This window comes from Mastigoproctus giganteus, chromosome 10 (assembly GCF_048544385.1).
Source record: "Mastigoproctus giganteus isolate SK-2022 chromosome 10, ASM4854438v1, whole genome shotgun sequence".
NCBI lineage: Eukaryota > Metazoa > Arthropoda > Arachnida > Uropygi > Thelyphonidae > Mastigoproctus > Mastigoproctus giganteus.
The window spans coordinates 178,090,747-178,117,912 of NC_143584.1; the positions used below are offsets into that span (position 1 = coordinate 178,090,747).

At 35.8% G+C, this 27,166-nt stretch overlaps 1 protein-coding gene across 2 annotated transcripts in view; it reads left to right on the forward strand.

The window, feature by feature from the left end:
- Positions 1-4,288: 4,288 nt before the first annotated feature.
- Positions 4,289-27,166, forward strand: part of LOC150079577 (endochitinase-like) — a 74,772-nt gene continuing 51,894 nt past the window's right edge. Inside the window, exon 1 of one of the 2 annotated variants that reach the window (XM_090382615.1) lies at positions 4,289-4,535. The gene's annotated coding sequence lies outside the window, so the exon portion shown is untranslated. Of the gene's footprint in view, positions 4,536-5,056; positions 5,174-27,166 lie in introns of those variants that run through there. The other variant, XM_090382616.1, reaches the window with a different exon arrangement.

The following is a 27,166-nucleotide window of genomic DNA, read 5'->3' on the forward strand; positions in this document are numbered from 1 at the left end:
AAAAAAAACGTCCAAGTTTTATTACATGAATATTTATTAATTTTATTCTATTCTAAGTAGTTATTCAAGCTTTTCAAAAAGCATGAATAACTACTAATTTAACTTATTAAAGCATTAAACGAGCCATGATAGAGATGAATGGCATCATATCGCCTAGCATTAAAAAGTTATAAAAAATATATATATATATATATATATATATTAGTATATAAAGTAGTAGTAGTACTACTACTACTACTAAAGTGGTAAAGATGCAATGGAATTATTGAAAGTCTTATTAAACAGGAATGAGAAATTAAAAAATATAAAAAAATATTTTTTAAAAAATATATGTAAAATATATATAAGACTGGGTTATGGATCCGGGGACTACAGTAAACGTAGAAAAACCCGACAACCATAATGAAAAATAGACAAAAAGGTAATTATTTGTGTATTTGGTAGAGGAGTTGAGCTATCAGGTATAATAACCATGAAAGAATTGAGAGAACCTGTATGCTAAAAAAATAAAATTACCTGAAATAAAATGCAGTTAATCATTGCATTTTATTTCGGGTAATTTGTTTTTTAGCATACAGGTTCTCTCAATTATTTCATGGTTATTACACCTGATAGCTCAACTCCTCTACCAAATACACAAATAATTACTTTTTTGTCTATATATATATATATATATAGAAAAATTTCTTAATAACTTAGCTTCCAGCCTAGGGGATATGTATGAGTCCTGCTTTTCTAACTTTTTTATGTTTCTTTGCTGAAATTTGTGATAAACCTAAAGTAATGTATGAGAAAATTGCCACCGAAATCTATGTTCAAGACATTCCTACTTGGCTATTCTTTAATAAAATGTTTCTTTTAGAACCAAGCCATGGTTCTAAAAGAAAAAAATGCAGGTAAAAAAGCCCTCCGTCCTAGTTACCAACTAGGACGGAGGGCTTTTTTACCTGCACTAACTGACCTGCTATACGAAGTGGGTAGTAACTAATTCTGTATAAAATTACAATACGGAAGTTGTAATTAAAATTACACTAATTAGTATGAGCAAATGATGCCAGGAAGCAATCCTATATAGCATGGGGAAAAAATTAGCAAAAAACTACCCACCGAGCTGCCTATTCCGTCTAAGCCCTCCTTAAAACTATTCACTTGTAGAAAAAAATACCCTTCCTTCACACTACCCGCTTCCACAACACTTAATGGAAGTTTATTCAAACAAAGAATTACTCTATGGCTGAAAGCAAACTTTCATAAATTTATCCTGCAGCCATCCTCAAGAATTTAAATCTCCACTACGAAGAGCATGGTGCAACCCAAGAGGTATGTTATTCTGGAATAACTTCTACTCAAATGCAATACTTTGTATTTATCAATGTTGAACCTCAATTATCACTTCTCAGCCGATCTGCCTAATTTTCTCTAGGTCCTAGTGCAGTAACACACTGAAACCTGTCAATAACCACTTTTGTACCATCAGAAAACTTAGATATTAAACTTGGTATGCCTTCAACAATATCGTTAATAAATACAGAAAACAATAAGGCGGTCCAGCTCTGAACCCTGAGGGACTCCATTACATTAGTCCCAGAAGAAGAATGCCCATTAATAACCGCTCTGTCTTCTGCCACAACCATCCCTTCTTTATTCACAACAGCAGCTTGTCTCTAATGTCACATTGCTCCAACTTGTAGAACAGTCTTTCATATGGAATAGTATCAAAAGCTTTATTGAAATCTAACTCTGCTGTCAAGACTCTTTTTTACATTCAGTTCACTTGTTACTCGGTCAGACAAGATCTTCCTTTAAAAAATACGTGCTGTGATTGCGGTACAACTGAATTCCTGTCAGACCCTGCATTACTTCTTTGGTTATTAATATTATTGGATAATAATATAATTGTATTATCATATTAATATTATTATATATTAATATAGTGTATTAATATTGTGATATAATGAATAATATTATCATATATTAAGTCCGAAGTGGCCGAGTGGTCGGGTGCAGAAGTACACGTGTTTTGAGTGGATCGTGATTCAAGACCGGATTACTGCTATATAAGGTTAATGGTTGTATTCATTGTCAAAACTGTAAATGTAAATTCCTCTGACCTAGTGGTCGTGTAGAAGTATAAACAAAACAAACAAAAGTATAACAATTATGATAATAATACAATTGGGTAGCCTTCGTCAGCCTCAGGGGGCTTATTTACTTTTAGCTCCCAGTTATAACTTGGTATACTTCTAATGTTTCCATTCCATAACACTCCACGTATGAATGTGGAGGCAAAATATCTATTCATTTGTCAGCACTCTGAACAGGATCATCAACAGTTATGCCATTGACAACTATTGGACCAATGTGGTTCATCTTTTTCCCTCTAGTGTTAACAAAAGCAAAGAATTATTACCTAATTTTCTTCGCATTCTTAGCCTGACCTCCCTAACTGCAGACTAGTTTGTACTTACTGTAGGTTTCTGTGATCCCTGATAATTTACAGTCATCCCATGCATTTTTTTCTCCGCCACTAGTCTCATTATTTCATCTGACATCCATTTAGGTCTAAACTTTAAACAATATCTTTTATCTAGTATAAATAGCATAGTAGCTTCTATTAATACATCCCTGAACACTTCCCATTTATAATTTGCATTTAAATAATAAATAAATTTTCTATTTATACTCCGGGACGACCAAACGGTCAGAGGATTTTCACAAGATAGACAGAATACAAGAAACAGCACCGTTGGCAACACCAGCAGATAGTTTCACGGAGAGGAATTGAAAAAAAAAATGATCTCGACTATCTGAGATCATTGCAGTCACCTTTATTTTAGGAAAGCAAAATTTCTTCCCTTTACTTTTAAGGTTGTTATATTTAAACAAATCTCACAGTAATACACTGTGATCACTGCTGCCTAATGGTTTCTTTATCTGGAATTTCTTAATGCTTACAGAATCACAGCTGATCATGAGAAAAAAATATTGCTTTCTGGCCTCTCAAACACGCTGGTGTAGAAAAACGGTCATCCAATTAAATTAAGAAAAAATTCTGCTACTCTCCAATTGACCAACAACAAATTCCACTCGATAACTGTAACGTCTGATTTCTATTCCTTTTGAGGCTGTGTGTGCTTGGTGGAGCTGATCTTCCCATGCAACACTGGATGATTCGCCAGTGACGTTACTGATTACAGTACAAACTGTTTATACTCTAGCTGGTTTTCTACATAAGGAATTTCTATAGAAATTCCCTATGCAGAAAAGCCATAGGAAAAGGAACTTTCCTATGGCTAGAGAATTTCCTTTTCTCCTGCAACCTGAAGAAATTTCCACAGAAGTGCTAAGAAACTTCTCAATTCACAAAGACTGACTGGAATCTGACCAACTAAAAAGTACCCTACAGAGGCTTGGTAGCAACGATTATTCAAAGAGTTAAAATATTCTGCAAGTTAAGTTTCTTGATCTTGGTGATGCAAAGCAGAGATACAGCAGCAAATGAGAACCATCACAATCAAGACCAGTCAGCTGGATCAAACGTGTTTTTCTTCTTTATTTCTTTTCTTCTACGCTCCATAAACAGGGGACGAACCACGAATGTTTTGTATTTTTAAAAATGATAACCAATTCTGCAAGTTACTGTGAATGCAGATTACCGTCCCCAACCTCATTTTTTATTCAGCGACAGATTTTTGATTAGACTTTATCAACGGTTTTGATTCTCATTCCTTACGCAGTCGTTATAAAGATGAAAGTTGGTTTCAAATCACTGCAGCTCTCGAGTTTCAATGTGTTTTTAATTAGGGGGGAGAACATTTCCAAAACTTATGTAATTTCTTAAGGATGTAAATCTTTTACTTTTTTTTTTTTTAATCCAAGGGCGTGAATGCTTAAAACTTTACATAAAAAGCTAATGATTACAAACTGCCATTTATCAAGTGGAAGCAGCAATGTCAGCAGAAAGAAGATCGCCTGTGTGTGAATGAAATGATAAATCAACTCCACAGATAAAAATCTCCGGAAGTTATTAAAGCTTGTCACCACTTACATGTTTATCCCGCCTTAGACGAAGCTTAGATTTCTCAAGGAACGCTGTACTTTTCGTTGAAGAGTGTCCCACTGGAACACGATCTAGAATATCAGATCTTCACATGATTAAATATAAAAAACAACTTAAAAGACACCCAGGGTTGGTTTTTTATTCCTGTCCTTTTTTTTTTTCTTTTTTCTTCTTTTCTACCACGGTTCATTCAGGAGCAGTCTCTTGACACGCTATCCAACTCCTAGCACGCGTTCGTGGCGTCGTTCCGATAATTGTGACGCGATCTGCTACTAGGAAACCCACTCGAAAGAGCGATATTATTTCGCTTTCGTGATAAACAGATATTGATGAGTTATTGCTAAAGTGAACCCCCCGCGATGTTTTTAAGCCCTGCCCATGTGTTCTACAGATTAAAAGTCATGGAGGAGATGGACAGAAAGGAATACCATTCCTGACAACTCCGAATTAAAAGGTGGCTGCCCGAACATTCCAGGTAAGACATTCTCATTTTGGTGCTTAAATGAATGACTTAGTATTTTAACCAAGCTGCTTAATGGAAAATAATAACATTGCCATTGAACTTCTTCCGGTGTGCTGCTTCATGCGATGGGAAAACTTGCAACCGTATTAGAGTGGTCAGGTTAAAAGTAGAAAGTAACGCGTGCCGTGTATTCGAAACCACGTGCCGCAAGAGACGGTAATATTCTTGTAGGAAAGATTTACAACTCGTATTTAGGGATGTCATGTTACATGACATCCCTCAATAAGAGTTTTAAACTTCTTCATCAATCCTAGAGTATAAACATAAAATTTATTTGGACTATAAAAAACGCGGACTTTCCTCGCTCCTGATGTAACGCGTTTCGATTCAATACTAAGAAATGCATTCAGACTTCCGATTTCTTAAATTTTTGTAGGAAAGATATTGCAGTAGCTTACGTTGAAAGTGTTTTACGCTGATATCCACTGATACTAATAGATCTCCACTTGCTTCTTGCAGTGTTCTGTATAATTCGTCTTGGCGTTTTGCCAACTCTACTAGGTTCAATGGTCGATTGATGGAGCTCGGACATTTCTAATATGGGAAGTGCATCGCATATAACCTGGATAAAATCACAAATAAAATGACAGGTATGATTATGTAACAGATGGAAATCAAAAAACGCGGAAATTCAATATGAAAATTTTAAATGTAATTATGCACGCTTGTAGTTTCATGGTATTCACTGTAGTCACCACTAGATAATTTGTCAATATAAATATTTATAGTCTCCTGTTTTAATCTTAATTCTTATAATCAAAACATTTATATATTTCTGAAAGTTATATCCCTCCTCTCCCCTAAAGTTCTAGATTTCATTCGTGGGGAAAGTATTCCCTGCTCACGGTTTTGAGCATACCGTATTAAGATTCGAACGATATCAGCGGAAAAGACGTTTCCTTTGGGATCACCGGTGTGATCCATGGGATATCTCCTTGAACAATCAAACTAAAGGCACCTGTTGCGCATCATTAGCACACCCGTATATGGGCCAAGTTTGATCCACGCCCAAAAAAAAAAAAGTTTATGTGAGGGAGGTACCCTGACCGAAATTGAAATCAGTTACCATGTTGGGCATCCTGTCGAAATCCGGGTGCGCCACTATTTCGAGGTCGCCTTCATTACCTGCAAATAGTAGGGATAGACACACTTACAGATGGTAAAACAGACCGTTTGTGATAAACTCCCCTTTCCCCAGCAGAAATACCACATTTCTAATATTCACATACAAATAAATGATCGTGCTGTACAAACAGCAACGTTCCTTGATCTCCAAGAAAATATTATTTTAATTAAAATTGTTTTTAATTCATTTTGAATTTTTTAGCCGATGCAACAAAAGCCTGTTTGCATTGTATTGTTAATACAATTACTAAAGCACTATCAAAGAGTAAAAGTGAAAAAATATAAATCGTCACTGACAGTGGCACATCCAAAAATTTTGTTTAAGGGGGAAGGGGAGTTACATACGTCTAGCACTGGGAGCTTTTACAATCGTCAACGCATGACAAATACAATTGCATAACATAACAAAATGTTCTTGAGGTGGGCTTTAGCCTCCTCACTCTCCATCCTCCCCACCATGGGTACGCCTATGGTTAATAATATTTCGTAGGATACAGTTTAAGCGTGTTTTTATACGACCATTGGGGTAGTTAATAACCATCTCAGAAAAAACTATATAAATTTTAAACACATACATATATATATATATATATATATATATATATATATATACGGATCAAGAACATGGTAGTAATGAATCAGGAAGATGGATTTGAAGACTTTCAAATACTATTACTGGCGACCTAAATCAAAATACTTTCAGCCATCTCGCAATTTAAATGAATTTAAATTCTCACAATTTAATGGGTCGATTTAAAGACGCCCACTCAAGCCTACAAATTAAGAATTAATCGATCAGAAATATACAACAGAAACATTTCATAATTATGTACTATTCAAACTCAAACTATTATATTAGGGCCACCCGTAATTTCTTACATATACCCATATATGTGTAAATTTCCAGTGTTTTCTAGTCGATTTGCCTGTTTTGCTCGACTTAAAAACCCACAGTTTCTGGGGGGGGACCTTGCTATCTACGCCTGAGACCGACTAACTCAGCCATGGAGTGAAAAAAACCCATTAAAATTCTCCTATTGTAATAAATATTGCTCCTGGGTGTGCGTAGGCTTCCCTGACGCGTATTTACGCACAGGGATATGTGCGCCCCCCACACACAAGGAAAATATTTTGGATAGGCTTCCGGTTAGTGGTATCGTCACTAGTTTAAATTAATTTTGCACTCAGCAGTAGCAGAAATGCTAACAGTACCCAGTAAACGAAAGCTACTTAAATAATAAGAAAATAATACACACTTCATACATAGTAGCAATATTTATTCACTACAAAATGCAAAAAGTGAAATTTTAATTCTTACCTTTTTTTTTTTTTTCAGAACTGCAAATCTTTAACGAAGGTTTCTAGGCGAATGAAATCACAAATATAAATAAAGTAAACATTCTTCCGTGTTAAATAAATAAATAAACTGGATTTCTTTTAAACGTAAAAATTAGAAGGAAAATAGGAATACCGTAGTACGATACTTGCTATATTTGCGAAAAGCAAACGATTATGGATGGCAACTTAAACCTAATGTTTACAGACGTCTAACTTGCACCCTGGTATAATATATTTATTCTACTTGAAAATATAATAATCAACGAATTTTAAAAAAATATTTCGAACTTCCGAATAATTATCATCATTTAATAAAAATTTTTCCTGTTATAATCAAATAATTATCACTATTTGGTTATTATAATTATTATTTTTAATCTGAGTGATTTGTTCTTCATTATGTAAGTTATGTTATTTTTCGATATGCTGCAACAAGTGCGGAAATTAAATTTTAATGTTAAATCACAAATTGATTAATAATACAACTGAAGTACAAACTATAGCATTGATTTTAATTTTAAACAAAATTTAATTTTACGCTTTTAAATTAATGGCAGAAATCATATTTATTTTAAATTAATTTACAAATAGTAATCATACACGTGATGTAAAATTTATCGGCGATTGGAAATTTCAAAATATTATAAACTATTTTTTCTGATATTACATGTGTAGTTTTGGCTACCCACTAACTTTTAAAAAATAACAATACAATATTCACCTTTGAAGGCATAACAGCTACAGTAGTTATAGTCCCATCTGTCTCTGAGACTCTACAAGTGTCAAAATATTTCTTTCCCCGACCATTTCCACCTCCTCCTCCAGTGCGACCGACCCCTATATTATTATCACCATGGTCAATAAACTTAATTCAATTTAACTTGATTTAATAAATTTAATTTATAACACACAAACACATTTTAATTAAATTTGTTACATACATTCATTATATCCCATTTTGAAATTAATTTGCTGTTTGATTTATTCTATTTTATTTTATTTTTGATAACCATCGCGATCCTTCAAGAAAGGAATCGCAACCCATTGTTTAAAAACTACCGACTACTTGTATATATATAAGCAAGAATTTTAAATTTAGCCCAGACTTGATCATATTCAAATAGCCTATAAATAAATAAAATTTCATTATGATTTATTTAGTCTCCCGGAGTACACATGTATGTATCAAAATCACTAAAACTATTCTATATGTTTCAGGACTCAATATCCCCATCCTTATGCCTGGTGGTAATAGGAAGCGATACAATTGCGAAGAAATCCGTAACCTTTCTCCACAATAAAATACTTTATTAAAATTGCGTGGTTTAGTTAATGTCAACCATATTTCACATTAATTCTCTATGAACAACTACGCAATTTCCTTTTCAATGTATCTACCCTTGCGGTAGCAAAGTAGTTATGATCACTGTCCATCCCTACCGTGTAAGTTAGAACCCCCTCTGGATGGGAGGAATTTCATGGGTTTTTCCACATTGTGGCCGAGTTAATCAGCCTCGGACTAGAATTGATTATATAGTCTCAATTTATCGAAGTTTGACTTTTTTAACCAATATAACAGGCAAACCGACCATGAAATTTACAGCTATAATATACTGACACCTCCAACTTTGGGGATAAAACAAAACAGCAATAGCTGGAACATCTGTTTTTTACTTCCCCACATTTTTACAAATGTCTTCCTATTTTTATATATGATGTCTTGTCGATGCTTTCTTCTTCCACCTCATCAGCAAGAGAACTGCTCTTTCGCTGGTCATAAATTTCATCCACGCTTTGATAATAATGCTATAATCTTCATCATGATTATCATCACCACTACTATCTTTCCGTAGGAGTTTTTTTTTTTTTTAAATGAGATCGCAAACACAAAAGGAGAGTACGCTATAACTGTGGGAGAGGAATTTTTATGGACCTTTTTCACAATGTGGCTAAGTTAGTCGGTCTCAGGCGAGGGTAGCGTGTTTTTTTTCTCCCGGAAACTTGGATTTTTCGTCCAGCAAACAGAAAATCGATCACAGAACACAAGCAATTTACAGACAGTATACACGGAGCAATCTGACCTTAGGTGTCGATGCCTCTAAAACCCTATTACAACAACAACAGCTATAACTGTGTTCCAATTTAAGGGCTGGGCCCAGAGAAAGAATTTGTTGCCACTGAACGAGAATTTCTGAAGGTTATCATTTTCAAATTTAATTATGGAGGCAACTCGCTCCAGAAAAACAAAAGCAAAGAAAATAAACGGAGAATACAGATCAGTTTGTCGGATTTGTTTGAAATTGAACTGTTAATAGATATTGACGGTTGACGTGCGTATTAAAACTGATTCAGAATAAAGATGTCGGATTACAGATGCCAGCACAGAATAACAGTATCCATGGAAATATTTTTAGGAAAGGCGTGCAGTCAGTGTTACTAAAGTTTCTTTTAAATAATTAAGGGAAAGTGGATTGGGTGACACCTTCCGAGATATGTTCTGTAGATGGAAAAATGTCAAATTTGTAGGGTTTAAATCTCCTCAAAAGCAAAAATAACTATGAAAGGCAACTTATGGATAACTGAATAGCAGAGATTTTGTTTCGCTGCTCACGAATCGCTTGAATATGGCAAATCTATATGCAGCAAGTAAAACACTCGAATAAGAAAATGCGAAAAAATAAAATAATAAATAACCAGCACAAACTGGAGTTAACTCGAGAGCAATCCTACTTAATCAATCCTTCTCCATAATTTGGAATGGCAACCGACACAGACAAATCTGATGTACAGAACTTTGATCTATTAATGATAGATTTCAAGGTCGATTAGGTGTTCGTAGAAAAATATGTAATTTGATAAATAAAGTGAAGTTGGCACTGGTCCAGAAGCAGAATGGTTTTTGTTCTTTGCTCCCATATTTGCATCAACCAATATAATGGAATCACCAAAAACAACGCAGATTAGTGTAGCATCATCATGACCACATTGTCTTTGATGATCAAGTTATTTGAATAATCAATGTTTCAGTAACTTTACAATAACGAGAAGCAGGAGCTTCTCAGAGATGCCCTGGTGGGTAGCACAGTTAGCAGAATCGCGGTCCACCCCACCCCGCGTGGAAAAGAAATGAGTTCGAGTCCCGTCGATGACGGGAGGAATTTTTACGGATCGTTTTCACAACGTGGCTGAGTTAATCAGTCCTAGGCGAAGGTAGCATGATTTTTTTCTCGGAAACTCAGGTTGTTTGTCCAGCAAAACAGAAAATCGACCTCAGAACAGACAGTATACACGGAGCAATATGGCCTTAGTTACCGATGCTCCTAAAACCTTACAACATTCTCGAAGATCCATATATGTTGACTCTTAGTGAGGTGAAATTAAAGATGTCTCGACTCACGGTGGTCTTCCACGCTTCAACTTCTTCACCTTTGACATCCTGATCCTCCAGTAATAACTTTGGAAATGCAAATTAACCATTTCACTTCGATTCTTGAACTGATCTAACCTGTCGTTTGATTCCTTGATACAGTAATTATATATTTGACTAAATTTTTTCAATTATTTCCATTATAGTTTTTATTTAAATTTAAAGCTTCCAGTTTCGGAAAGAATATTTTCTTATTTTCAACATCATGGCATCCAATATTACAGGTTTATGATTAACCACTGCTAATACTGCACATTGGATTAGATAAAGAATTTTTTTTTCCGCTTTCTGAATGATGTTCAAGATCTATAAGGTTCAAAAAAATAAATAAATAAAACTTATATTGATTTACACTTATTTCCTAAGCCCAGGAAATAAGTGTAAATAAACTTTATATGGTAATCTAAATACAGACAAAAAATAGCACTCACAGATGAAGGCGTAGCTGAGTGGTCATGTGAAAAGATGCATAAATACATGTGCCTTGAGTGACCAGCATTCAAGCTCGTGACTGCTAAATACAGTGCTGTTTCTTGTATTCACTCTCTCTCTCTATCATGTGAACTCCTGCAATCGCGTGGTCGTCCCGGAGTATAAACGGAAACTTTATTTTATTTTTAGTTAACACCCATATTTTTTTTTTTTTTTTGTATTTAACATTTTTGCTTGCAGAATTTGTGTTCTTGTCGTGTGCTACAAACTTTTCAGTTTATTAGCGGATTCTGATGTTTTTCTCGTGGTATTTTATAAAAAACGGTCACAATATCAAAGGAGTTTACAAAAGTGAACACCGTTTTGCAAGCACCAGGTTGAAAATGAGTGCAATTGCTTTGTCTAAGTAAAGGCCTGTGTTTGAATTACAACATGGTCTGGATTGTGGGACTATAACTCTCTCTTAAGGGCTGCAGTTTTTCTTTTTCTTTCCTAGAAACTCAAGTATTATATCAAGCAATATACAGATACAAATGCATTGACGACTTCAAGGTATGATGATATCCAGCTCAGGACCCTGGGTGTGCCAAGCCCATACTTACCAGATGTGAGTGAGCCCCTGGGGTTAAATTTAGTTAGCATTAGCATTAATTGAGGCATGCTATTCAAGAAATCAAGTTTATGCAGCATCAGCCAAAAAAAAAAAAAAAAAAAAAAAAACCTCCCATTTCACTCATCCATTCGTTCCAAATGCCTGTCCAGCTCAGCCTTAAATTTATTTAGGCTATCAACTTCCACAACGACAGATGGAAGTCTGTTCCACCAATCAACCACCCGCTGGCTAAAGACAAATTTCCGCACATCTATTCTACAACTGTCTTTCCTGGATTTGAATTTATGGTTCTTAATCCTAATATAAATAATTCTATATATTGTATGATCTAAAATGATACAAAGAATGGCGCTTCCTAATATTCTGTTGCCACTTATACAAGCATTATACAAGTTTAGTGCGCTGTGCATTCTTAGCACTTCTGTAAGTAGCAATAGTAATGGAGGCATGTGATGGAAGAAAGCAAGCGTATGAGCTTATGTAGCATCAGCCAAAAAAAAAAAAAAAACACAATTCCACATATCCATTCGCTCTAAAAGTTTATCCAGTTCCTCCTTGAATTTATTTAAGCTATCAAATTCCACAACGACAGATGGAAGTTTGTTCCAGCAATTAATCACCCGCTGGCTAAAGGCAATTTCCGCATATCTATTCTACAACTGTCTTTCCTCAATTTGAATTTATGTCCCCTCGGGTTTTTAATCTGAGCAAGAGGACGAATCCCATCAGAATTCAGCTTGCTTAACCCATTCAAAGCCTTATACACCTCAATCAGATCACATCGCAGGTGCCTGCTCTCCAGGCGCTGCAATTTGCAGAACTTAAACCTTTCTTGGTAAGAGCACCCAGTGATGCATTATCCAATAGGCAAAAAAAAAAAACATCTGCCTAGGGGCCCCATAATCATAGGGGCCTCAAAATCACTGTTTCAAAAACTCATTACTGTTTTTAGTCCTTTTTAAGTGATTTTTATCGGAAAATGAACTTTCTACTTGCCAAGGTCAATGAATTTTACTTGAAGATTAATTTGAAAATTACGTTTTTTTTTTCAAAAATGGTTTTACCGATTTTGATGAAATTTTATGTTTAGTTCTTGTTTTGTTGTCACAATAAAATGAAATTGAAAATGTTCTTCATTAGTTTTTTCTTTAGATGGGGGCCCCCAAATCCCATTTTGCCTTGGGCCCCATTAAGGTATAACGCGTCGCTGAGAGCACCCCTTTGTTCTCCTCACCAATCTTGTTGCCCTTCTTTGTACTCGTTCTAGCAACTCTATATCATTGTTTAATTATTTAACACTACATCATTAAATAATTACAGTATATTATTATAATAAATATCATATAACATATTTTTTATATATTAGAGATGTATATACAAAGAAAAATCAGGTCTAATAGGAGAAAATTGAATAGGGGTACCACAAAATAAAATAAATTAATTAAGGGTGCCATTATTAAAAAAAAGTCGAAAACTACTGGGTTAGTGGAACTTAATACAAGAAAACTACCGTTGGATCTAAACACGCGACGTAGATAATTTTGTACTTTTAAACTGACACTAATGCTATTATTAATTGACTGAAATAAAACATTAATGCTAATTTATAAAGTATGATTATTATTGTTTCAGGTTTCTGAGTAGAAGTTAGAGTTTATATTATTTACATATATTATATACATAGGTAATATATGTCATATATGTGATAATATATTTTATATTAATAACAAAACCAATTTTAGTGAACCAACTATAGTATAGTTATATATTTTTGGTTTTTTCTCCCTTCCTACTAAGCATTTCACATTTCTCTCCAGTATTTTAAGGAAATGATCAACATCCTTTGTTTTTTCGCTTCGTATCTTCTTTTTCATATTAAAAGCATTGGACAGACATGTAACTAGGACAAAAACCAGTCTCTCACTGTGACACCATAAGAGTTCAATATCCGTTTCTACTACTCACTGCTGCGCAGATAATATATTCATGCAGGTTGTCAAAATGATGAATGCTCTGTGCTTCAAGGTATTAATGATTTTGAGTTTACAATACGCGCATTATAATATTCAATGCAAATTAAGTATGGTATCAGGATAACTGGAAAATGTTCCTACTCCCGATTATCGATTTCGAATTTTTATGTGTTTATTTAATACAGCATACAATTGAAGTGCAGATATATTTTGAATAAATACTGTAATGCATTTTTAAATAACAGTAATCTGTAATTTCAAATGTAGAAATTTATTAAAAAATATATAAAATAAAAGAAAAACAAGCATGCTTTTCTATTCGAAGATGACGTGAGTCAAGGGACTTTAATTCTTGCAGATTTATAATTTATCTCCCCCACCTCAAAATCCGGTAAGACAATCGATCTTTAAATTATGCTTAACCGAAGGGTGAAATGAGCCTAGAGGCTACAAAAGTTTCCCTCAGGGGTAGCCAGTGTATATAAGCGCTGTCGTTTCACACCTGATTTCGAATCCTGTCAATGACGCAAGGAATGTTTACGGGCCTTATTCACCACATGGCTGAGTTAGTCGACCTCATGCGAGGGTTGTATAGATTTTCCCTCCAGAAACTCAGGTTTTTCTTCTAGTAAATCAGCAGAACACACATAATATACTGATGTTATATAATCTTAGTCGCTTTGGCACTTAACACACATCACATTTAAGCTACAAAAGTTAGTTTGTGAACGTTGTACCGAATAATTTTATAAAGAATTGTTATTTTAGGGAAATGCAAGCAATAAACGGGTAACTCAGTGGAAATTAAAGCTAGAAGTATCAGTTGTCATTAAAAACATAAACACCGCTGAATTTTGGTTCATTAATTACTCTGAATATTTCATTTCCATATAATACATAAAAATGGAATTTAATGAGCAATAATTTCTGATTCTTGATATGAGCGAAGTATGCGGTTATTTTAAAGATATAAATATGAATGACGTGTATATATATATGAAATGAGGTTAACGTGAAATCCGTAATGGTCCACGAGTGCTAACAGTTCAATACATATACTACATGCCCAGTACAAATAAAGCCCTGGTGTTTTAAAAGCCCAACGAATTTAGGACAAAGGCCTCATGCTACGAACAAGTTATAAAACATAATTGTGCAAATAAGGTAGCCTCAACCTGTACTGTAACATTGAGCAAACTAGATTTGCTACTAAGCTTATCGATCTCATATTTAATGAGACATTTCACCATGAGTTGCTTTAGTATTGCACTACGCATTTTAAATAATAATAATAAAAAAAAAAAAAAACTGTTCGAATGCAGAAGTATACTGCTGTTTATTTAAATATGTGTCATTTCCCCGGGTTAGGTTCTTTTTTAAGTCATATATACCTCACTTTTCCCTCCGTTCTTTTGAAGCAATATATCTCTCCATTGAAGCAGAGCTTTTTATTTAAGTGGATAGCGCAATACCAAGGCAACTCGTGTTACTTAAGTATAAGTTATTGCTAATGACTTATACTTAAGCAATTAGTTAAGGATAAGTTAAATATCCTTAAGAATATCATAATACTCAACTTATAATATTGATAAGTTCAATATTGTAAACCGCCCTCAACTGTTTGGCCATAGCTACCTGCAGAAGAATTGCTGTCACCTGTTGTTGGTTTTTTCCTTGTTTGGAGAGATTCGAATCCGAGTTTTACCAATGACAAGAGAAAGGTTAAATTGTTGTCTCGGTCTAAAGTAATTGATTGTTTTTACCGGAGTTTTTAAGTTCCTGAGTGTTTTTACACTAACGGAACTTAGAATGCACGCAATTCACAGACAGGAAACGCTGGCACCTGATGGGCTGAGTTTCTTGGAGGTAATCCAGAATTAATAGAACCAAATTTACAGCATTTTTTTTAAAATATCTGAATTTTAATTCTTCGCATACATCATACAATGATGTCGTATTAAATTTTCCTAATTTTTGGAGGTGTTCATAATGTTTTACTGGACAGTGTATATAACCTTTATTGAAGCCCTACGAGAATGTTTTCCCATTTCCCGAAATATGCGTTTATGCTTTTCTTATGTTTAATTAAAAAAGGCAGTGAATCTTGTCGAAAGTACTCACTAAATATTGAGTGTAATTTTTTCAACTGATTTCACGTAACATCTAGTAAATAACGTTTCAGAAATAAATTCATAAAATTTATTTTAGTATTTTACATACCAAAATTGCATACAATTTTAGTACGAAACATTACAATGTATTTAAATAAATCGTTTTAAACATTACGGGTCCAATTCTTAATCCAATTCTTATTCAGACTGATTGTGTTTCATAGATCTAATCACTACATGACAGATATTTGTATCGGTGTATTGTAAAATACACCGATTTTCCACATACTGCGGCCCATGAAAAAACTTATGAAATATTGTTAGTAAAATCAATATCACATTTCTCTTTAGTATGAATAAATTATTTTGAATTTTTTCCTCCATATTTTATTATCTTTACCTTTAAATTCATATTAAACGCAAATTAGCTGATTGCCGTGTAGAGGAAACGGAAAAGTAGCACCAACCTTATAAAGGGTGGACACCTCCGCTCTAATTATTCCAAAGGTTAAAGTTAATTCGACACAGGAATTTCGCTTGAACTGTTAACTTTCTTGTGCGAAGTACCATGTAGTGGGCAGTCATTAGAGAGGGCGTGTAAAAATAAGGCAGTGTGTTCTTGTGTGAATACGGTAATGGGAAGGTAATTAATGATCAGCTTGCATTTCCCAATTTACTCCACTACCATCAGCTTGTATCTTGGACAACCATCAGTAGTACATAAAGCTTTCTGCTTTCAATACTACTAAAAATGTTTATTTTTATATAAAATCGGAAATGAGAATATCAGATTTTATTTCAAACCTAAAATAAGGTTGCCGGATTTTTTGGTGGGTGACAACAAACCACTTACTCCTAAAAACTGGCACAACAAATATTTACTCGTATTTTCTATTGAATATGGCATCTTTAAATTATTTTCATTAATTTATTATTTAATCCAACGTTTCACAGTTTTAATCACAATTTACAACACGCAAGTTATAAAGTTTTATTTCATACACAGATTAAAATTCAATCATTAAAAATGCCTTAAGTGCAAGACAGACATTTTCAAAAAGTGATGTTCGAATTTGGTGAAAGTTTTTTTTCACCACTTGACTCTATATTGTACTGTAAACTCTGGGGGGGGGAAATGGCTAAGAGACACACACTTCACTGTTACTTTGCATATCAGTCGCGATAAACACATTTGAGCAGTCCAACGAGCAAGGAAAATAAATCTTTTCAAATACTTCTAGCATAAAACTATCTGTTCTACAAATAAGTCATCCCTGTTTTACAAGGAATTGTCTGGTTTTTGTACGTGCTGCTTTGAAAAAGTTAAACCATCCAAAATTTCCCATGTTTTTGGAAATACATGCAACTGCAGGTCCATACCGAAGGAATCCACGTTGCGAAAAAATTACTTAGATCAGTACTACGAAGAAATAATGGAAAGAATAAGAAGAAAATATTGTTTCGATTAAGAAAACGATTGACGCGGAAGATCGATTATGGCAAGTGTGGTGATTGAAACTCTTGAGTCACTCAATCTCGGCTGCATTTCTCCTAAGACTATAACGGAAGTTTTGGAGAAAGTCAATCACTCAGCGATCCGCAAATTTGCATTGGATTACTGGATACACAGATGGCTAAATGACTTGGATATCCGTTTACAATCTCGAAAACAACGACAATTCAGAGTAGCTTTAGCATCAACAACTTGGATATTCACATTAAAGAAGCCAATATCACCCTTCTGGATAAAGTAAACATCGAAAAAACTGACCAGTTGAGTCATACCTCATTATCAAAAATAGACAATGCCACATGACTCTTCTGTACTTGTTGCAGTCTCGCCTCACGGGACTGCAACAAATGAAGATTATTTCCCAATTCAGCGTCAGAGCTGATTAATCTCCTCAAACTTGACTACAGCAATATGCCGGTAGCTAGCTTTACAGAAAAGAAATCTCCAAAAAGTTTCAAAATATTAAACCCAACCAGTAAAATGGACAGCTATTCGAAAGCCACGAGTCAAGACCAGAAGCCAATGGATCGAACACAGATTTTGGACTATTCTCCTACTTTACATTTTCATTTATGCCTGGCTGCATTTATTATTGTAAGAATTTCAAGGATGTAAAAGCTTTTATTGTTTCAGTAGCTAAAAACTGGCAAAATTGCATAATTCTTCTCATTTTAAAATTAATTCTATATTTTTCTTATTTTTCCACTATTAGTTAATTTTAATTGTTAGGCCATTTTTGAAATAATTAAAGGATACACTTTTAAGGGTATTTTTAAAAAATTTAGGTCATCAATATCAAAGCCTTAATCACCCATAATTTTTATAAATTTTAAGAAATTAACTTAAAAATGTTCATTTTACATAATTAACAGTGATACATAACCCAAGCAGACAGAGAAAATGCAAAATACATCTCTGAATATATCTTAAGAATTTATGAAAATTCCAAATTAATTTGAAAAAAAATATATTTCAAAGTACAACGACCATCGAACAATTAGTCCAAATGATAAACACTTAACTATCGTGTCATTCACAAATTACGCAGAGCAAGAAGGGCTGGGGGGGTCAGATTACAAAAATCTGGGGGGATCAGATTATTACAAAAATATTACTTAACATAAAACAAATAATATGACTTGGTTTGGGATATTTCGTAAAATAATAAGGGAATTAAAGTATTACGTGTGTGTGTTGGGAGAGAATAAAAAATCGACTTACATAATTTTAGAATAAAAGATTAAATATATATTTTTTAATTTATAGAAAAGTTGATCTCTAGGAGAGCGATATAGCTCATTTTAACTTTTCAAATTCGTTTTTTAAAGACATTAATAGGATTTTTAAATACGTACTAACCTGTGAGGTTTCGTCTAAAAGGACATCCTTTGGTGACAGTAATCCTTCGGTGCCGACTGTCCAAATGACTGTCATTCAGCTCAGCCGTGCATAAATAGTGAAGTACTGACCAGTTACAACATGATACAACAAGTATGGACAAACGCAAGACTGTATTGGAGAGAGAGAGGAAAACAATTAATTCTTCTCAGGATAAGTACAGCATTCAATAATGGTGTCGTGATAGATTAAAAAATTAATTATATGTTAAAAATAAAAGCACAGTGATAAAAAAAATAATTGAAAAAAGGAAGAAAAATAAGGGACATCTACTTCACTGGGTGATTTAGTAAAATAAATTGCAATATCTGCTTTAAATTTCTTCTTAGGACTGTCATGTAAAGATCGATTCGTGTGCGCATGACACTTTTTTTTTTTAAAGCTTAAAGGTAATGGAATTGATTCTAGGGATGAGGGTAAACACCCAAGGAAATTTTCGCTCCTTATTTAAGGGAGTTTTTTTTTTTTTAAGCATAGCGCAGTAGTATACGCTTTTGAATTGACCGTAGTTCGAGCATACGTGACCATTAAATGCAGCTAATAAAACATTTATTGCCAAAATTATTAATTGCAAACTTTTCTGATTTGATGTAGTCTTGCTAGAGTATAAAGAGAGCTTTATTATTATTAATGTTATTGCTCTTATATTATTTCTTTCTAATTGGGGATTCCACTCCGTGACAAGAACTGCTACCAAGTACACAGGGTGGTTGTAATGTCTGGTGTTACTGTCGGTCGAGCAAATCTCTAACTGTCCTACAGGTGTTCATTATTGCGACGTTCTGGAGTTCCTTGTAGGTGTTCGCTGGGAGACCTATTGCTGATAGGCTGTTATGTAGGGTCTTTGGTACCATACCTGTGGTTGACACGATGATCGGATGGTCATTGCTTGTTGCATATACCACATCTCTTTGATCTCCTGTCTTAGGTTCGTGTACTTCCTGAACTTTTCCCCATGAGTTTTCTGCAGGTTGCCAATGTTGGGTACAGCTTAGATAGGTAGTCTTTTCCTTCTTGTTCACAAGGGTTATGTCCGGTCTGTTGTGCGGGATTATCCTATCCGTTATTATGGCACAGTCTCAGTACAGCTTGTGGGTTGGAGTCTCTAGTACTGCCTGGGGTTCGTACTTGTAGTACTGTACACTTTCTTCGATCAACTGGTATTTCCCTGCTAGCTTCTGATGTATTATCCTGCCTACCTGGTCGTGTCTACGAGTGTTGTCAGTCTGTATGATCACCTTGCACCCCGCGGTGATGTATTGGATCGTTTCTGAGGCCAGGTGGCATTGTCGACATGTGTCATCGGGCTCCTTGGCTATGTATTTTCTATAGCTTCTGGTGTTGATTACCTGGTCTTGGATGGCGAGCATGAATCCTTCAGTCTCGGGGAAGAGCGTCCCGCTCGTGAGCCATGCATTGGAAGTAATTTTATCTATTGATCTTGATGGAGATCATTGTAGTGTTTGCCATGAAGTGTCTTCTCTGCCCATCTGTCTAGCTTCGTTTGCACCTCCTGGTTGGGGAGGACTCCTCGCTTAGGTTGAGTGGGTATACCGCTTGTTTATCTTCCTTATGGCCTGGTGGAGTGCTGCTGCTGTGTGTTTCTGGAAGTAATCCTTCAGGTTAACTATCGCTGTCTTCTGTTGCTCAATAAGGACTGTCAGGTCTCATTTCTCCTTCTTTCCGAGCTATTATCAGTCTCTCCACGGCTGACTTCCGGTGGTGGCGGCAGCTGCTCTTGGTCATCATTGTCCTTGTCTTTCTCATGATATCCTCCAGCTTGTTGTTAGTCCAATCTATGATCCCGAAGAAGTACGTTATCATCGGGACTGCATAAGTGTTTATGACTTTAACTGTGTTCCCTCCGTTCAGCTTTGCTTTCAGCAGACTTCTGAGTCTGTGGTGGTATTTTTCGTTCAGGCAGGCCTTAATTTCCTTGTGCTGTAGCTGCTGAGCCTGCATCGTCCCCAAGTATTTGTAAGCCTGTCCCTCTGCCATGGCTTCGATGTCTTTACCAGTCTGCAGCTGGTAGTTTCGGTTGACTAATTTTCCCAGGTGCAATTCGTGGGTCTTGCATTTGTCTAGACCAAATTCCATCCTAATATCATTGCTGCATTCTTTGGTGATCTGGAACAGTTGCTGGAAGTGCTTCTCGGTTCCCGCGTAGAGTTTGGTGTCATCCATCAGGTGGGTGATGGTGTAGAGGCTCTTCCTTCCTTCTTTGAGGTTATATCCGTACTTGCTACTGTATCATGGTGGACAGCGGGTTAAGTGCTAGACAGAACCATAGTGGGCTAAAGCACCTCCCTGAAAGATTTCTTTTCTGATAGGGATCGGTCTGGTTGTGATATTCTCCACCTCGATGGTGGTACTCACTCCATTTCGCCATGGTTGTTTCTAGGAAGTTTGTCACTGTCCGATTGACTTTTCAGATCTTCGGCGTCTCTGTTAGCCAGCTATGAGGCACGGAGTCGAAGGCCTTGCGGTAATCGATGTGCACCGTGTACAGGTTGCGGCGCTTCTTGTAGGCTTGCTCTATAACTGTGGCATCAATTGTTAATTGCTCCTTGCATCCTTTGCTCATCTGCTTGCATCCTTTCTGCTGTTCGGCCATGATATTCTGGCTCTCCAAGTGGTCTGATATCTTTTTGGTTATGCAGCTGGTCAGGATCTTGTACATCGTTGGGAGGCAGGTGATCGGCCTGTATGTCGCTGGGTTTTGGTCTTTAGCCTTCAGATATGTGGTTCCTTGTGTAAGAAACTCTGGGATTGTCTCTGGAGCCTTATCGTTCGGGTGAACTGCTCTACTAGGTGCTTGTGTGTGCAAGTGAGCCTCTTATTCTTCATCATCATCATCACAGCTGTAATTTTCAACAGAATTCTGCTATACTACTCATTATTCTCCTAAATTATCAGTTATAAAAAAAACCAAAGAAAAACCGGAATCTATTATCTGCTCTTGGTCTCTTTGGTAGTGCTATAAAATCATATTATAATCTTCTTGAAAGAAACGTTTTCTTCTTGGATTAAGTCCATCTGGTACATCACTTTAAATAATATTGTACAGTGTCAAAAATATGCAATTTATTCTGTGAAAAGTTACAAGTTCTAACACAAGAATAAATATTCCGTTAGGGAATCTATGCCAACATCCTGATCATGGATGTGCGGAAATTTGCCTTTATTCAGCGGGTGGTTAATTGCTGGAACAAGCTTTCATCTGTCCTTGTGGAAGGTGATAGCTTAAATAAATTCAAGGAGGGACTGGACAAACTTTTAGGGGAATGGATGTGTGAAATTGGTTTTTTATTTATTTATTTATTTTTTTTTTGTTGATGCTATATAAGCCCGTACGCTTGCTTTCTTGCATCACTTGCCTCCATTACTGCTACTACACGCAATATCGTGCATATATAACTGTAACCGGATATTGGATAATCAATATAGGAGTATCAAAACACGTGTGCCATAACACATATAATGAAAAAGCTTAAGGGGAAACCTTGTAATTCTATAGCATTATGAATTATTATGTGTCTTTCTATAATGAAATTCTTTTCTAAAAAGGGGAAGGAATATTTTTCTTTTATAAAATAACAGAAAATGCTATAACAGATAACAGAAATTACTCGATAAACAAAATAATTGTTTGGAATAACTCCTAGAAAGAAAAAGAAAAAAAATAGTAAATAATTTCGTTCACGTTCTATACGTTTTATAAAGCAATTTTTTTATATAAATTATACAAAGTCTTCCAAACTTAATTTGTCTTTCGCAATAACAAGTCATCATTACAATCGATTAACTAATTCTCGCCCTTCCGATATTAACCCTAAATACAGAATAGCCAACTCGAAACTAGAATTAAGTGGGTGAAAGTTAAAAAAAAGAATTTAACAAAAAGTAAAGGAAGATGAATGCAGCAGTTAGAAATGTCCAGGAGCAGATGCTCATCATAGATTCATTAGCTGGTAACAGTTCTTAAGGATCTCCTTTCTGTAGAGCTTGTCTTCACAGAACTTATCTGTGTGGATGCCTAATTTATTAAAGATCTGAAAGCAATTTGCCGGAAACATTTCCCTCAGTAACTCAATATTTGTCAGCGTAATCCGCAGAGGGAGACAGTAGTCGGGATGCTTTCCCCTTGCCTTCTTTGGACGGGAGATTAATGGGGATTCCGATGAACAATCAATTCGCCCAGTTATTATGCGTGCAAGCGTGAGGGCATTTCTTGTCGTGATGAGATGTCTTCAGGGAGTGGGCCCAGATTGGCCCGGAAGGGGTGACCTACCACCCTAAAAAGGGGGGTGACCCACCGCCCTGTTCATCCATCTTAACAGCCAGTATTCTGAACTGAGGTACTTGTTTAGGTAGGAGGCAGGAGTAGGTGACCAAATTCCCGAGGAATAGAGAGGAACAGGGATAATACACCTCAGGATGTACCGAGTAAGCAACGTTGGCTGATGCATACCCACCTGCTCCTGACGTACCCAACCCAAAGAGTTGGGTACGCCTTCTGCCTCATCCTGGTAACGTGCGACTGTAAGATGAGCCCAACATCCCAGGTAAGGTCAAGGTCAGTGTGAAAGGTCATCCTTTGCACCCACTCCTCACCAATAAAGATTTAGATATCATTTTTAACTCTCTTTTTGGTTATCGGTAGCTGAGCTGATTTGGAGGGGTTCAGATGCAGCCCAATAGTGGCTAGAGAATCTTCTAAGCTGCCTAATCTGCCTAGAAGCATATCGGTTAATATCGTGACTGCGATGAGGATGATCTGAATTCACGTAGAACTTCAGATCGTCAGCATAAGAAACAAAGAATTCTGGGCGAGGAAAGGCTCCAAAACAGCTGAGAAGAGGATAGCTGAAATCATACTCTCCTGTGGGATGCCTCTTGTGACGTCGAAAGTTATCTGGAAGTTGCATGAGTAACAGACAGATGCCTAGGAATTAAAAGTGACTTCAAAATTTGAAGTAAGGTATCTGCCAAACCGAAGTAGTGTTTCAGTATAGTAAAAAGAGCTGAAAAGTATATTCTCTCATATGCATTTCATCTGACATCTCTTCTATAGAGTTACGTACTTCGTAACGACCTCTTGCTTAATCAGTATTAATTCAGAAAAAAATATTATTTATATAATTTAATTACGAAATAAACATATTATAAGTAATCAAAAATTAGTAATTAATATTATAAAAAAATTACAATTTAATTATTTTTGTTAAAACAAAGGGTGCATTTCTGATATTTGGCCATAGGTATCAAAATTCAGCTGATTATGAGAAACTGCTGGCTAAGAGAGAGCAAAGAGCGAGGGCAAAACGTTTGTCCATCCCTTACTGACGTTCTGATACGTTATTATTCTAGGCGACCCTCGGTTTGCGCGCTCTTAGCCCCAGCGAGCCTATATGATAATAGCGGCATTGCACAGCAGTGTAATGTAGCCAGCACAGTGGGCAATTATAGGTAATTTTACCCATAAACCCTGACGTGTTCGACACCCAGTTGGTTTAGGACCAAGCATCAACTACTAATAACTTATGGTGAGAAATATTGGGCTCTCCATCTGGACTGCTTACCTGCATTTCCACGAAGCAGACAGCAAAATTATATTAGATACAAGAATCCTTCAAGACCGAAGCCTTGGTTTCAACATTGGAATACTCTTGTTATTACGGGGAATGAATTATGGTTCTGGATTGATTTATTGTTGCTCAAATAGTCAAACAGTGCGAGTTGCTGCATGGCACGAAACTGGAACGTTGTAATTGCAATTCAAATATGATAGCGACAAAAGAAATCGAAGGAGGGTTTTGGGTACAAAGAACCATTAAAATCTCTCAGCAAAAGGTTAACGCAAGAAGGACGTTAAGGACTTCAGGTTTAGGACTCAAGATGTCCGTTAAGGATCTAATAAGATTGTAAAGGTCAATTACGCTCACTCACCAAAAAATTAGAAACCTTTTACAATTGGCGTTAAAAGATAGTTAAATGCACGGTATGCACATATAAGTTGTCACATGGTATACTCACAAGTCCTTTAGTATCAAATAAATACTGTACGCTTTGTTGAGTCTTCTTAGTCGATCCCGTTATGAGGAAGACAGATGATCTCTCCGTTCAAAAAGGTATCTGAAAGGTATATTAAAGGCGTAAAGGTTCATGTTTAGCAGGAGAAACAACTGAGAAAACAAAGCAAATCACTGGTGCGTATAAAGCGACAATCTTAAACACATACAATGAGTAGAAGGTGAAAGGAAGAAATACGGCAGAATTACAATACTCCAAGAACGAGACTGCGGGAATTTAAAGCGAATTGTGCGTCAGAATAGAAGGTTCAGTGTGCAGAAAATGAATGAAAAATTCAATTTGTACAAAGAAAGACTCATTTCCAACCGAAACTATGCGGCAGGAGATGAAGACTCTATCTTAGACGAGGGTGGCATGGTTTATCCTCTCGGAAGCTCGGGATTTTCGTCCATCAAACAGAAAATCGACCTCAGAACTCAGGCAATTTACAGACAATATACACGGAGCAATATGGTCTTAGTCGCTGATACTCCTAAAATCCTACTACATAACAATAAGTCTCATTTGCCAATGTGTTGGAAAGGGCAGTTTGGCTTCGCAGTTCTCTATCTACGGAAATACAGCAGGTGACAAAATCCTGGTCGAAGAATGGGCAAATCTGAAGCTAGGCTCCGTCAGCTTCAAACTTGAATTACTTGCTCTACAGTGTTCAGTTGTTTTGTGCAACCAAGCGTATGTCTGTAAACGTCGTGTATTCTGTAGTGAGTTTCTTTCTTTTTCGGAGCGAAAAACTCAAGTGGCTGGAAGAAAGGCATTCAATCGACTTCAGAAAGGCTAGAAATGGAGCTTTTACCTCCATCTGTTACCATTCGCAAGAATCACACCCATTCTCTACCCAATTAAATAGAGACCATTTCTTGAATCATTTACTACTAAACTTCAATTATTGCAGATCATCACAAGTTCGCATAATATAGAAACTATAGCTTCACATTCAGGGACCCGTTAAAGGAAGAGATATGGGTTTTACTTATATATTTGGCCAGGCCAATCCACGGCCCCAAGATTGTTCCCACGCCCCCGAGGATGCTCAAACGGCTCCTGTTAACAGATTATAAACTAGAAACATCTACGCCATCTTTCTCAAGAGACTTACTTCTCTCACCAGATCTTCTAGAACATCTAACAGATTCAGAACCGATACCTTACTATGTCAGGTCCAGCAATGACTCAAGATGCCTTCCAAACAGCCTACAGACTACCAGTGCATGCTTTAAACCACTCAAGACAATCTTTGAACAGTGTAGCAACTGTACCTAGCAAAAAAAAAAGTCTCCTGACAGACCAGGAGACTTTTTTTAACGCATAAAATGCATCCGTTAATTCACTGTTCAATGCTAATCTTAAATAATCCACGAATAGTTAATACTGTGTTGAAAGATTGGAACATGGAAGACATCGACAATATACGAATAATAGACAGTATATAAAAATATACACTTACATTATATACATGGTACTCCAATACCTTTTTCATTTCAAAGTGCCATAGAAACGTTTGGCCACCACAGAAGCAGCATGGAGGCACCAGCATCCAGCAAGCTCTCATTAGCTATTTCTTCAACACTGATGTAGCAATCCTCTATAAGCAAACAAAATATCGTCCTCAGAAAGGAACTGCAGTCATCCTGTAAAATCTGCTAGGTCTAAAAGGCAAGAAGGAAAAAAAAATTATCTCACTTATCTCTTTCTAATATGAACTCTTTAAATTTAGAAGAAAACAGTGAAGGTTTCCATACAAGGAAATTTCAGTCAGTTAAATAAACGAGGAAGACAGACAAGGAAAGATTCTAACAAGGAACAGTTAATTTCTATAAAAATAACTGAAACATAAAAGAAGTATTGAACAGCATATGAAATTTAGAAGGCGAGTGGGTTTATCAGGAAAATTCGATTTTATAATTTTTTAATTAAGAAGAAGAAACTGAAGACTATTGGAGAAACCATTTTTATTTTGAGATACGAAATTTCCGAGAATTATATTAGCAAACAAAGGCCATGGGATCACTTTATGCCCGCTCTCTTCTTACCTCCTGAGAATCATTCTTTAAGTATAATTTTCGCATGAAATCAGAGCTTTAATGCACTCCTTTTTTTGGAAGTAGTTGCGCCTATTGAATGCCACGCCATACGGAGAAAGTTACACATAGAGCCAACTATGGGGTGCCTCAGAGTAAATTCATTGAAGCTAACCATAACATTCAGGTATTTTAACAGTAAGACTACCAGTTTACTCTCCTGTATGCGTAGTTAGATGGTAAGTAGATTAACTGGTTCTGTCGATAACACTTCTCCACGGGGATGCACGCAGAAATTTTATTTGGGTAAGAGGGAGGTAACTGATAAAAAAATTAATTAATTGTTTTTTAAATTTAGGGGGTTATATCTTCCTTATTCCTCACCCTTCTGCGTGCACCTCTGATTCTCAACTTATGTTAGTACAGGATAATTCCGGGTTATTATTGAGCACATTTATGGAACTCTAAATAGAGAGAACTATACGTTTTCATAAACGTTATTCGAAAAATATCCATGATAATTAAAATTAGTATGCACAAAG